The sequence below is a fragment of the Bombyx mori genome, chromosome 14 (genome assembly GCF_030269925.1).
Source record: "Bombyx mori chromosome 14, ASM3026992v2".
NCBI lineage: Eukaryota > Metazoa > Arthropoda > Insecta > Lepidoptera > Bombycidae > Bombyx > Bombyx mori.
The window spans coordinates 10,620,835-10,636,458 of NC_085120.1; the positions used below are offsets into that span (position 1 = coordinate 10,620,835).

Consider the following 15,624-nt stretch of genomic DNA (forward strand, 5'->3'; position numbering starts at 1 on the left):
ACTATGACAATACAACTTACAGCCGCGTACTGACTAAATGTCTTAAGTTAATACAACTATACGGGGAATATAGACGACTTTGGGATGCGCAATGTCCGATTACACCAATAGAGAACTAAGAGAAGATGCACGGAGAAATATAAGTCACAAAATGAACATTCCAATAGCAGACTTAAAGAAGAAAATGGACTCTGCTAGGATTTTGCAGGAGGGAAAAGTCAAGAGAGAAAAAAAGCCGAACCATAGGATCATGTATTTATTAATTATTATTATGTTTAATATTATGTTAAATAACATTCATTTTTATTATAATATCGTAAGTAAGATGGGTTTTAATTACGTTATAATATCTTATAATCATTTTTCAAATTATACATTATAATTCTGATTTAAACATTTATTTTATTGAAGGTCGTGGTGAAATATATATTTCAAATTGGTACGCCTACGAAGCCTTTATCTTTCTGGGAGATAGAAACCATCCAGGAAATACGCAAGATACGAGTACTTTAAATGAAGAAGTGAGTATTTACTGATAACTATTCTGCCAAGAAATTGCATCATTTGTAATGAAATGTCTCCCTAAGTGTGAACGTATTTCTTTTATATCTGTTGATGCTCGCCGTGGTATAGCTTGAATGGATAGCATTGATGACACTTCTGTATCTTGACGCCATCGGCCAGGTATGAATACTCCTTCATCTTCGGCATCGAATGATCCTGGGGGAGTGAACCTTTGCGAGGAATCTTGATCTCTACGCAAGTAGTTATATAAGTATATTGTAGTCAACACAACTTTTGTAGCTTTTTCTGGTTCTAATATTAGCAGCTTCCTCAATACTTTGAAAACAGAACTTAAAATGCCTTTGGCATTTTAAGTTCTTTTAACTAACTTAAAATGCCTTTGGCATTTTAAGTTTTAAGTTAAGGATTTGCGAAAATATGATAATTTTACTTTAGCATATGTAAAAAATGCAATAAATAAAATAATTTTTGAAGCAGACATGGGAACAAACCAGATAACCTATTATACTCAATCATACAGTGGACACGACAGTTCTAACTATCGTCCCTCTTCCTCATCGACACCTTCTACCTCATCAATGCCTGCTGCCTCACCGATGCCTCCTACCTCACCGATGCCTCCTACCTCACCGATGCCTCCTACCTCACCGATGCCTGCTACCTCACGCGGAATTCAAATTCAAATTCAAAATCATTTATTTCAACTTGGATGTCATCAAAAACACACTTGTTGAATGTCAAAATGTAAAAGAAAATGTTAACTCTACCACCGGTTCCAAAAAAGCCACAGTCCTGAGAAGAACCGGCGAAATAAACTCAGCGGGCTTTTTTTTTTGTTTTTTCTCAAATATTAACTTTTTTTTAAAATAAATAAAATATTTACAACAAAGGAAAAAACAAGTCAAAACATTCAATTAAAAAAAATATTATAATAATGAAAAATGAAAAGGCCAGGAGCGAACGCCTCATTCCCACGTAGTGCCATCTAGTAAAAAATCCTTAACTTTATAATATGCCTTGTTGCACAAACGTTCCTTGACAGTTTTCTTAAATCTATGAACAGGTAGTAGTTGAACGTTTTGTGGGATCTTGTTGAAAAGTTGTACACCCAGCCCCCTGAAAGAATTGCTTATTTTCTTAATTCGAGCCGCCGGCAACGCAAGCCTATGTTTGTTCCTAGTGTTCACATTATGCAAATCGCAGACTCTGGGGAATTCTACAATGTTTTTACGCACGTACAATAAATTTTCAAAAATGTATTGGGACGCTAAAGTTAGAATTTTAATTTCCTTAAACTTGTCCCTCAAGGATTCCCTCGGGTGCATATTATAAATAGCACGAATAGCCCTCTTCTGCAGGATGAAAATCGTTTCGACATCGGCAGCATTGCCCCATAGCAAAATGCCATAGGACATAACACTAGAAAATAACTGAAATAAACTAGACGTGCCGTATCTTCATCAGTATACGTTCGTATTTTTTTTACCGCAAACGCTGCAGAATTAAGTCTATTCGCTAACTTGCATATGTGAGGACCCCACTGCAGCCTGTAATCAACTGTTATACCAAGAAAAACTGTCGAATCAACAAGCTCCAGTGTCTCTCCACTTACAATGATATTAGTGTCTACTTGTATAACATTAGGTGTGGTAAATTTTATACATTTTGTTTTTTTGTTATTTAATAACAGATTATTAACACTAAACCAATGTACCACGCGCGAGATAGCATCATTCACATTCGTCATAATCTTCCAATTGTCGTTTAATTTTAAACAATAAGGATGTATCATCAGCGAATAATACGACCTCGTGACGGGTTTCAATAAACTTTGGTAAATCATTGATATACACAAGAAATAAGGAGGGACCCAATATGGAACCCTGAGGAACACCCATATTAAGTAAGACACCGGAAGATCTCTTTCCTTTAACGTCTACTTTTTGGATTCTTCCGGAACTTGTCACTGCGGTACCTGAAGTGTAAAGGGCCCCATGACTCAATACAGGAACAACTCAATCAAATCCTATCTCGACTGGCTCCGTTAGCAACGGTGGTTGAAGACATCAAGAGAATCAAGACTGAAATAGGTGATCTCAGCATATCAACTCATTAGTGATCTCTCGAGCACGGTGAAGGACTTGAACTCTAGGATATGTAAAGTTGAAAAGATTGGCAGTGAGGTTCCTGCTCTTCGTGATGAAATGACTAGGTTGAACACTAAGCTACAAGACCGGGACCAGTGGGCCCGTGCGAATAATGTGTAGATCCGTGGTATACCAGAAAATCGCTATGATGTTGTTAGCTGTATCGGCCAACTTTATAATTTGTCCATTAAGAAAAAGGAGATTAACTACATTGCACGTATCACAAGTCTTATGCTGAAGGCTGAGAAATCTCTTATTGTTGCGTTCAACAATCAGTATCGTAAGGAGGAATTTATTGCTATAGATCGTCTATGGCCTTATTAACTTCTTTATTTTCACTATATACAACAATATCATCAGCAAACAACAGGCACTTAACAGAGGGGTCTACTAAATATCTGTTTATATGTGAAGTGTAAATGCCATATAATAAAGGAGAGATTATAGCACCTTGCATTGTGCCTTTATAAACATAATATGTTTATAAAGGCACAAATTATCTAGGTCCATGTAGGATATTGTTATATTTGACAAACATTAACCGTTCATATAAAAATTGAAATATCCATTTACAGACTTTGCCAGGGACATAAGTAAAGAGAGATTGACATTATCAAATGCGCCACTTACATCAAGCAAAGCGCAAGCTGTGTATGAAGGGCTGTAAAAAGAATTTTTAATATCTGTAACCAGAGACATATAGTTTTCTGCTGCACTTTTACCTCTACGGAAACCAAATTGCTGTTCAGGTAAAATTTTATATATTTCACTATAAAATTCTAATGTCAATTTGAGAATGCATTCAAATAGTTTACCTACGCAGGATGATAGTAATATTGGTCTATAAGAATTGTAATCATTTTCAGGTTTATCAGGTTTTAGTACTCGAATAACACACTGTGTTTTCCATGAATCTGGAATCATTTGAGAGGACCATAATAAATTATATATTTTTAATAGTCATTTGGGCATTAGGGTGTAAGTTACTAATAAATTTCTAAGGGATGTCATCGAGACTAGGAGTACTATCTTTTCTAGATTCTAAAGCTATTTTAAACTCATTAATCCTGAAAGGGTTTGACAAAAAACAGCCTTCAATATGTCCAGGTGAATTAAAAACTTCATTTAACTCAGTCTATATCCCAGATAAGCCTGAAACTAAAATTTTCTGAAAATTTTGAAAAAAGTTACATTATTTAGTTTATTAGATCTTATGCAACATAAAAAAAATTATGAAAAAAAAATTAAGTGTAAGGCTTTCAGGGAAACAGCCGTCAGTAGGATAATAAGAGGAAATAAAAGACCATTTATGACAAAACAGAATGTAATCAAAAAGTGTAGTTTATTAGATAACTATTGATTATATTACCCATTGTTATATGTAATTTACTAGATTAACACTATTTATGAATGATATGTTTCAAAACACTTGACACACACTCCAACATCACATTTCTTGCAACGTGTCAAAAAAATTTTGTGACATTGACGACAGTGTGTTTGCTTCGATTGAGGAATAACCAGATGATTCATTTGGTCTTTACGACTATCAGCATGTTCATGATGGGAGGGTCGGCTAGGCCCTCTTTTGGCATTTTTTCTGTTTGATTCAATCAAAGCAATTGCTACCCTTCTGCGAAAGCCAAGATGATCCAGTTTTCCATGATTTATTTTATATAACTGCCATGCATTATGTTCGGCAAGATCAATTATGTGTGTGAGCAACGGCATGTACCATTTCTTACCTCGTATACCAATTCGGTAATGTGAAATATTTTCATCAGACCGATCCACTCCTCCCATATATTTGTTATAGATGGACACCATATGTGGTTCTTCTATGACAATGTTTCTCTTTTCACTTGTGAGAAGCATTTGGCAGATTGTTTAGGATTTATTCCTACAGCATTAGAAGCAATACTGAATATATTATTGTCATGCCATTTAGCAATAATGAACGTGTTGTCATGTGTCGTTCTGTAATCGACAGCACCACGTTCCTTTTTTTTCAGTAACTTCGATGTAATCAGAGGACAACTAGATGTCCTGTTTTCTCGAACTGTCCCAGTGCAACGAAGGCCTTTCTTTGTTATCTCTTCCAGCAAGGGCGTCCCAGTAAAAAAATTATCAAAAACTACGTGGTAAGGAAGGTCGAAGCCACGTGAAATCAGCACATCGCAAAAAGTGAGAACAACGCTTGCACCCAGCCCCAATTCTTTATATATTGGATTGCACATAGTTGTAGCACCTTGGTATGGTTCCATCCATAAAACATACCCTAACCGTGTAGCACCAACCCAAGCTTTGAACCCGTACCTAATAGGTTTACCTTTTATGTGCTGTTTGCAGCCATGTCTACCATAGTAGGGGATCATGGCCTCATCTACACCGTAATGCTCTTCAAGAGGAGAAAACTCTAAGAACTTTTTATTTAGAAGTGTAACTAGGGGGCGTACTTTTGTGTATTTGTCTTGCAAATCCAGATTATCATTGACATGAAGGTGGCGAAAAATAAAGTCAAATCTATCCCTAGTCATAGCCGAGCTGATCAATTCATTCTTTGTATCAGGGGAGTTTTCCCAATACATTCTTCTACGGGGGAGCCATGAATAACCACTAACCAACAATATGCCGATGAAACATTTCATATCTTCAGTGGTTATGTCTCCAGGCAAATTCTTTTTGACAGCATATTTATTGCTCTCTGACACCAACAACGAAATAACATCTTCATCTAAGAAGTTTTCAAACCACTCAATTGGGCGCTTATCTTGGCAAGCGCCTTGAACATCTGGCCAATTCACGGGATTTTTTGCCAAGTCCCGTTTTCACCATGCGTAGGTACGCCTACGTTTAGTTCGACCTGTAGAATCAGAAGGTTCTTCTGTATCACTCACCATAATCTGCCCTTGAATCATTACTTCAGCCGGTTGAAGCAGAATGTTTCGTGGCAAATTATTCAAAGTTACATTATCTTCTTCACCCGAATCTTCGTCAGTGAGACAGTCAGGATCAACAGGAGGAGGTAGAATACATATCAGTCGTTCTCTATAATCTTCTTCATTATCAGAAACATTTTCTAAAGCATCTAAAATTTCATGCGCAGCTAACGGTCTGTAAAGAAAAAGTTGTATTATTGTACTAAAATCATGTATATTATCCTACTGTCCTATATATAGTACGCTAGTATTTGTAACAAGTTATACGTAATTTATTTATATTATTTTGCTAGAATATTTATTTAGTACAAAAGTTAAGGTTATCAACTAGACATTAACACAGAAAAAAACAACTCACGAGTAAAATATAACTTTTTATACATACCTGTCATTTGCCATGTCTGCAACGCACTTTTATTACACACTTATAAGGTAAAATATAAGGTAAAAACTGTTAAAATAACTGTCTTTTTATTTTTTCTAATAAAGCTGACACGTTTCTTACTGCAAATCATAAGACTAAATAATCTTAGATAAAGAGGGTATTCTGATTTTTTTTTTATTTCTACTGTCCTAAATATAGGACAGTAGGCTTATCTGGGATATACTTCTCCGGTGGAGTGTTGGAGCTAGTTTATCTAAATAAGAGGTGATCCATTCATCATTCTTAGGTCTATTTTTTAATTCTATCCTTTTAAATTTCCGCACATAGTTCCAAATAATACTAACAGGAGTGTATCTGTTAAAATTGTCACATAATAATTTCCAACCACTCTTCTTTTTTTCATTCAGTAGCTTTTTATTAATTGCATCAACTCTTTTGTATTGAATGTAATTGCTTATTGAGGGGTGGACTCTGTAGGTTTTTAGAGCTAATCTGGAACTGTAACAGCTGTGAGACAGTCTTTATCCCACCAGGGAGCTGGACTTTTTCGTTTATAAGGAACCTTATTTATAATTTTAGGTATATTTTCTGATTTTATTCTATACAATATGTTACAAAATTCATTATAAGTTTCTACGGTATTGTCAGATTGAAACTTTAAATTAAGAAATGACTTTACTTGCTGACTGGTATGTTGACCAGTTGGTCTTTCTATATATGAAGCGCTCTGATGGCTTACCTATTACATACTTTTCTATGGATGTCTGGATATGTGTGATTGTAGGAAAATGATAACTCCCGATTGGATCGCTATGCACAGTCCATTCACATAAAGGTGCAACATTTGGACTAACACACATTATGTCAATTGCAGATGGGTTGTGATGAACTGTACCTACGGTGGTTGGAGATCCGGAATTTAGAATGCAAAGACTACATTCATCTAACTGATTGAATGCATCGTTACCTCTGGAATTTGATGAAGCACAACCAAATGCAACATGATGTGCATTCAAGTCGCCGGTCTATCAGTACTTCTATAAAGCAGTGTTGCAATATCGGTATTATTGAAACTCTAAAAACTCAAAGAAGTGTTAAGAGTGCTGAAATCGTAGCAGATTTGAAAACAGTTATTCAAATTATTGAAGCAAATTGGAAATTTGACGTTTCTTTCCATGCAGCTGACGACCTAAATATGAAAATATGGAACAAAATTACAATAGCTCTCTGGCTAGTGATTTGAAACTATTAAAAGAGCATTTAACTAAATTAGCAAATAGTACCAGCAGTAAGTTACAGCATACCGAATTAAACATTACAGCATAAGGAAACCCTTTTCTTTTTGCCAACCCTGGTTGCAATACTTCAATTTATGGTTATAAAGTAATTGATATACATGCTTTACTCTGAAAAGCAAAAAATCCAAAGGCTATATCTTTAACGCGCTTAAGAAAGCATTTAACGACTTTAACACAATAATTTAACTTGACCAAAAACGACTTAGAACAGCTTGCGAACTTTGTGGGTCATACGAGTGCAGTCCATAAACAGTATTACAGGTTACCTGACGATATACAGGAATAACCGTAAAGTAAGTAACCACTAACTTGTGACGGAACGGTTACAAATCAAGAACCTATGAAAGGATAAGATGTAAATTTACGTATCCTGACTTCATAACTTCATTTAAATATCCCCAGGAAAATACTAACGTTTATTGTTTAATGGATCCACCACTCATGCTAAAGCTCTCGAGAAATCTCCTCGCTGAAACAAATTTAAGCTCGGAAAAGGGACAAGGGAAATTTCCACAACAAAAAGATTAACGTATATTTATCTGCTCAGTTAATGAGTTCATCTGTTGCCGATGCTATGGTAATTTTTTTTTTTGAGGTGTCCCGAAAATAAGCTATTTTTAGGTAGTGAAGCTACGGTAGAATATATGAGAATGATAGATAGGTTTTTTGACATATTTAACTGTAAAAATCCTTTTGGTAAGGGTTTCGATTCCCCTATGCGTTTCAGTAATAAAGAAATAAGGGTGTATCTTGCAAGTTTAAAAATAAATAATGATGAAATTTTAAAGCATAGCCGAGAAACAGCTGCTCTTGGTTTTATTATAAACTTGTATAGTTTTCGTCAGAAATAATGTTAAGTGATCAAGAATAATCGGAACGACGAGGACGACAGACAATACACAGGACAATGAACAGGTCGAATGCTTGTTAAAATTAACAGAGCATAAAAGTTTAACTGATTATAAAAATAACATTTTATATTATTACATCGGTATTTACTATGTAAAAAAAATATTCGAAAATAATTAAATATCACCATTTGTTGGCGACAGCGGCGTCGCCTCATAATCATAGAATAAGTTACATGTATCGATAGGGAATACGACATAGAATAGTTAAGTATAAGGCTCTTGTATATAGATTTAGCGAATAAATAGATATAACGACAAAACCGAGCCGATCATAGTGAAAATGATCTCGACGAGAGCCGTATTTTACACGAGATCTCTGTAGGGTAACATTCCGAGGTAGTTAAGCGACCCTGCGATGTTGTCAGGTACCTGCCGACTTGCCGACCGACTACCTGCCGACCTACCGACCGACCCTCGAAAGACTACCTGCCAACCGCCAGCCGCCGACCCTTCGAACAAAGATCACCAAAAAACGCACGAGTAAAGACATCCGCGCCTCGAAGAATTTATTGAAATATTAAAGATTTGTATTGAAGACTTGAAGACTGTTGAAAAGATCGTCGGTTATTGAACATAGAAGAAATTCGGTTGTATTGACAGATCGGTCGGCTCGGTTTACGTTTATTAGCAAAGTTTGAGTTTTAATTTCGAGTGAGCTTGTACGATATCGTACGCCTTAGGACCCTACATCGACTGCTTCAGATCGACACGAATAATCGCCACGAGACGGGCATCCGGCGTCTTATAGGATTTCAAGAAATCTTATAAGATTCATAAACCCGTCCAACCTGGGTTGGCGTCACTCGCCTTATCGACACGGGTGACGTGCTGCGTACCCAACACCATTGCATGCACATACTTTTAACAAAACAACAAGCCGAAGACCATAGTTACGCTATAGATGTTAATAAAGAATCCTCATTTACTTGCTTTATCGACAGAGGCGGTTTAAAGTATGTTTCCAAATTAGTTTCTGAGGCAATAGTTTATGCCGAAAAAATATTTTTGACATTGGCAGTCAAATCTTGTATTATACTACAAAAAAATAAGATTAAAGTCATGATTACTCAACATATTATGAAAAATTACATGCGTTAATTTATCCACCTCATCCCGTTAAGTCGATTAATTGTGAGAACAGACATGATGTCGAACTCATAAAATGTATCGCTGATAAATATTTATTACTCAGAAAGGCTTCGTATGAAAAAATCGCCTAAAACACGTCATTACGGATCCTCCTGATTCATTAACGGTGCTTGTAGGTACCACAAGCACCGGTCACCGTCTTCATCGAACCCGTCGCTTGCGACGAAGGAAAAAAATTGACATTAAATATTGTAGGAAACAAACATGGCCGAAGACAAAAATTAAATAAAACTGTACTATTTAATCATGTTTAATATATAGAACTAATACAATGAGAATAATATTCTCTTGCACTATGTGACCTCTTAGGGCATTGAGGTATTTACTAATTACATTAAAAGTCTTTTGTAGGCAATTTCATAAAATTCTACAATAAACTACCCAATTCGATAACCCATCTACGAGACCAATTATGTAAGACACATATAAAAGTATACTTATGAATAAACAATATATTGAGAATAAAGAACCCTGGCATTAGATGTTTTCTTGCACACTGCGACCTCCTGGGGCACTGAACTGTTCACATAATATATTTACATGCAAAAACAATATTATAGCAAAGCGACCTGTACGTCACTCTCGCGGTCGTATGCTCGCTCGCTATACATAGTTTTATTATCTATATCCTTCTTTTGACAGATAATTATAATTATTTCCGGGCGCTTCCGTTTTAAGTGTGAGTTGCGTGCGCCCGCGTTATAATGTAATTATTGTTTTATATCGTAAATTGTGTGTGTAACAAGACTAGAATTAGACAATTGATATTAGTGACTAACCCATAGTTTTATTAAATAATACCCTGAGACCTACCCCTCACTATAATATACAGTTAAATATATAAATAGTACTTTTTCAATAAAAAGAATAAATCTTTCTAATCAAATCAACTAACTTAAACAAAATAATAAATTATTAAGCACTAAATTAACTATTAAGACGAACGATCGAGTAACAATAATAATAATAAAAAATTATATATGTCGACGCAAGTCCATGATAATTAACAAATTAATTGTTCCGATTATAAAATCAATCATTGTGTCGAATAAATTGATTGTGTTTAGTTATTAATTAGTGTTATGATTTTTGGAATGTGTTTTGCGTTAGAATAAAACCTAAAATTAATTGATGAAATTATTATGAGTTGTTTAACAGTTGAAATATTCGTCGCCATTTGTAGACCGGATGTTTCAACTGAAATTAAGATTTCAAAATTAATTCAATTGTTCATAATTACTTTCGAAATATTTAATTAATTTACGAATTATTTTTGTAATTAAAATTAGTAATTTAAAGAAGTTGCAATTTAAATGGCGTGTTGACGTTTTCCCGCCCGACGCCATCTTTTAGTTTTTAATTTCGTTGACGCACGAAACTACGATAGACGAAAAAACACTTTTTGTTCGAGCGCCGGGCGGTGAAGACGTGGTGAGCTGGTGTATTATATCTTGTGAGTACCTACCTATTGTTTTATTATAATTGTGATTATAAAACCATTACTTTGAGAACTCTCTAGTGTCTTGTAAAATAAATTGTTTAGTGTGTTTCTGGTTGTATTTTATTGTTTGCGATGAGTGCGCCGAATAGTGGAGGCAGTGACGTTAGCAATGCTGACGTCACTGCTTTTAAAAGTTCCTCTGGACCAAACCCTTCGTCATATATTAATATCATAAATATTTTTTTATAGAAATTGATCAAAAATCAAACCCAGCGAGTTTGACTCGCTGGATCTACTCAGAACGGTGCCGCACCACGTTATACTATAAGACTACCGAAAAATAACTAAATTTAATAAAAATAATATAACAAATATTTTGTAAATAGAGATCAAGTACTATGCCAAACGCACGGGTCGGCAATCCTTTTGCTAAAACGTTTCACCATCTACGCATCCATCTGTAATGTGGAACATGATAAGAAGATTCAAATCTAGCTAACTAGCCATCTCATCCCACCTAAAACAAACCTAAATAATAGCTGAACTAAATAATTTTGCGATAACCTATCCCCAGCTTATGTGCCTTGGTTTTCTGATCTCCCTATGACCTATCATTTTACCCACTCTACTGTTCTAGATGCTCCGTTTTCAAGTGCAGAGCTAAAAATAGTATTCGGCAATTTAAAAGACTCTACCCCAAGATTAGACGGAATCCCTTGTTATCTCCTATCTATTATAAACTCAATTTTTGATACAGGTTCCATTCCATCATCTTGGAAGCACCAAATTATCCTCCCCAGAGAGCCAGGTCAACCTCTCTCCCAGCCAATTAGGGCTTAGAAAAGGTACAAGTGTCTGTGGTAAAGGTAAAAGGTAAAAGTGGACGGACACGCGCTTCTAATATCTGACATCCAGATTGCATTTTCTAACAAACACTCGGTCATATCAGCTTTCCTAGATATAAAATCTGCCTACGACAACTTACTGATTTCGGTACTTAGAAACAAGCTGAGCATTCCCTGTAAAGTAGTACAATTCATATCCAATTATTGGTAGAGGTCAGCTTTCGTATATATGGCCACTTATCTTCAGAAAAAACTGGAAGGGAAGGGGAGGGGAAAGTGGAAGGGGCTCAGGGTTCAGTTATAAGCCCATTATTATTTAATATTTATACTTTGGATATAGGTTCCACTCTCACAAATAGCTGTGAAATTATTCAGTACGCAGATGATATCTGCATCTATCGTGTGCACGAAAATATCAATGAGGGCTCACTTCATATAAATGCTTGTTTGGACTCTGTCGGCAAGTGGTTATTGGACCACGGCGTTGACGTAACTCCAATAAAGAGCTAAGTAGTATTTTCAAGAAAGCGTTTTCCCCCTCATATAATCATGGTATATCAAAGTGTAGTATCCCACTAGTAACAGAGGAAAAATTTCTGGGTCTAATACTAGGCTCCAAGCTTACGGGGTCGGCACACGTCGATAATATAGTCAGAAAATGTGAAAAAATCATCAATGTGCTACGCGCACTCTCCGGTACATGGTGTGGAGTGCCTATCCTTATAGTCAAAACATCCTTTATAATTCCCTAGTTCGCAGTATCATAGATTTCGGCTCAATTTTCCTGCAGACCTCAACAAAAAGTATTCTGACTCGATTAGATTCAGTTCAGTTCAAAGCATTAAAAATAGTACTGGGTGCAATGAAATCCTCCACAACCCGAGCCCTACAGGTCGAAAGTACAGAGCCGCCCTTAAGCCTGAGACGACAGTATCTTTCTGAAAAATTGGACTTAACACAGATCCTTGAGGGAGGCCTCTCCATAAAGTCCTAGATTGTTTTGAATCTGAGGAGGTAGAGTTTAAAATGATAGTTCGATTTGACATTATAGTAATAACTAAGTTAGCTAGTCTAACAGGAACCCTTATTTTCTGTAATTTGTTAAGGAATGTCGGAATATGTACATTATCATATGCAGCGAAAATATCTAGAAAACCAGCTACAATAGATTAAGAGTTAGAGAAAGCTACCAAAATAACCCCTATAAAGAGAGCAAGATTGTCTATTGTGCTTTTACCTATGTTCACGCGCACGGCACGTGATCTGCAACAGCAGCGGAGGGCGCGGGCTGCGGGGCGTGAGTGGCGCGACACCGGCAACGAGACTACGACCAATGAGAGCGACAACAGCCGCACGACGTGCGACACGAGATTTATTGTCCGATTTGTTTTATTGCATATTTTTTTATTGCCCTTGTAGGGTGCTACCATTCCACATCAGCCAAACCAGCTCTCCCGGACAAAAATTGGCGACCGTGACAGGACCTCGGTTTGCATCTAACGACCGGTGAAGTCCAGAAGACCTGCACTACACATTGTCGGGCGAGGTATCAAAAAGTCGCACGAAGCGGTCAAGACAAGGACAAGCGGACAACTTTCTCGAAGTCTTCCGGACAGCCAGCGCTCCAGAAGGCCATTCATAAAGGAAGTAAGCCCGTTCCTTGTCTAATCACTTCCCTTGCACCCCTTTCGATCAGTGTTAAATAGTGTTGTTGTGTTGCAGTTGTTGAGTCAATCTAAAAGGTGCGTTAATTACTTACGCTAAAGTCTATTTTCCAAGTAAATAGTCGATTAAAATTGCGAGTTACACGTACAAAATCATTTAACGTGTGCTACGCAAATCTACCTACAAACTTAAAAAAGTAAACGGTAACGTAAATTTAGTTAATTTGCTAACTGATTTCTGCCTCATTTCGCTTATTTAAGATATACCTACTTAGTTAAATACTATACACACCTATAGTTAGTTACGTGTAATCAATATTGCAACGTAACGTTTTCTTTTCCATTTAACTGTCCAAACTAGGGGTACAATATTTACTATTTTCTTTGTCTTTTACTTACGTTTGCAATTAATAACTGCGCGTTATAGATATTTAACGACCCAAACTAGGGGTTATAACTATAATATAGTAACATTTTCTTTTGAATTACAGTGCCTATAGCAAAATCGTGTTTTATGATTTCAAGCTTAATTAACGTTACGTAAAGTAGACTATCCTACGTAATTACCCAAACATAAAACCTTATTTTCTCCCATTGTTTTTGCTCATTTTAAATATTCTATAAATTTTTGAATTTAGAGTCCGCAACTATTAAATACTTATTATTTTCATTCGCTTTGTATTTGAATGCCTTTGCTTAATCACTTCACACGCTTAAATACACGCATCCATTGTACATCGCTTAGCCGAGCCGCCGAACATTCCAGAGTGGACGCGCTCGTTCACCGCTGTCGCAGCGCGCTTGTTGCTACGCGCCGCTTGTTGCTACCCGCGGCCCGGCCGCTGCGCAGCGCTGGGTCTACCCGCTTCGCTTCAACAGATTTTGATTTGATTGCACATTCTTGCCCACATTTTTATATTTTTTTATCATTTGCAAATCAATCATTTAGCGGTAGGCAGCGGCTTGGCTCTGCCCCTGGCATTGCTGAAGTCCATGGGCGACGGTAATCACTCACCATCAGGTGGGCCGCATGCACGTCTGCCTACAAAGGAAATAAAAAAAAATCATTGCACAAAGTAAAGTGTCTTACCAGGACGAATTTAGCGGTAGGCAGCGGCTTGGCTCTGCCCCTGGCATTGCTGAAGTCTATGGGCGACGGTAATCACTCACCATCAGGTGGGCCGCATGCACGTCTGCCTACAAAGGAAATAAAAAAAAAAATCATTGCACAAAGTAAAGTGTCTTACCAGGACGAACTGACTTTGTTAGTTCGTAAACGTGGCACAATTAAAGCGCGATTAACAATATTAAAATATTATCTCTTGGTTTTTGAACAAATTGAAACCGATAGCATCACGACAAAAAATTTAAGTGGTATTGATTTGAGGCTAACAAAAATAAAAGAATTATTCTCAGACTTTGAAAACGTAATACAACGCATAACAAATGAAGCTTTGAAGACAGCTTATATACTGGCAACACCGCTCGCTGAAATATTCAATCTGATATTACAAAGCTTTGAAACGCCTGCACAATGGTCCAAATCCAACATTATTCCAATATATAAAAAGGAAGACTCAAAAGATATAGGCAATGGTGACCGACAAGCTTTTCTCTGCAATTATAAACTCGAGAATCAGTCCCATAATCGAAGCAAGACAGTCTGTCGAGCAGGCCGGTTTCCGGAAGGGTTTCTCCACGATAGACCATAAATATACCTTAGGCGGCCTCTAAACAATATAATTGACCGTTTAGGGTTAATATTAAAGATTGTGCAATGATTGACCGAAAGTTTGAGCGAGTTTAATTTTAATTACACCATGTTTTTCCATTGCATCGTGTAGGGTCAGTATTGCGCAATATTTTTCAGTCTGTGGTTCGTCGTCACGAGGAGTACACGCGTGCATGCAAAATGGCGGAAAGAGAGAATCCAAAAGTTAAGGAAAGAGTTTTTCTGCGAATGTATCCAATTGTACAGAGAATTGCCGTCTCTGTGGAATGTCAAATGCAAAGAATATCATGACCGTGATAAAAAAAAAAAAAAAATGCTTACGAAACATTGTTGTCTAAATACAAAGAGATGTTTTCACAGGCAAGCAAAGATGATGTAAAGAAAAAATTCAATTCTTTAAGAACTAACCACCGGAAGGAACTCAAGAAACACCTCCAGTCGAAGAAATATACCTTGGTGGCAATGTTATCTCCCTGTCTTTGAAACAAGACTTTGTGACTAGAATGAATGAAATGGAAATAGTACAGTTTAAAGAAAAATGCATTCTCAAATGCATATGGATATGGAGAGTGTAAAACAAATAAAGCA

At 36.5% G+C, this 15,624-nt stretch overlaps 2 non-coding genes across 2 annotated transcripts; both read right to left on the bottom strand.

The window, feature by feature from the left end:
- Window positions 1–11,574: 11,574 nt before the first annotated feature.
- On the bottom strand, window positions 11,575–11,676 carry Mir3223 (microRNA mir-3223). The gene has a single exon (NR_107507.1). It is a non-coding gene; the product is annotated as a microRNA mir-3223 (primary transcript).
- Window positions 11,677–11,709: 33 nt separating this feature from the next.
- Window positions 11,710–11,832, bottom strand: Mir3213 (microRNA mir-3213). The gene has a single exon (NR_107497.1). It is a non-coding gene; the product is annotated as a microRNA mir-3213 (primary transcript).
- Between the last annotated feature and the right edge of the window lie 3,792 nt (window positions 11,833–15,624).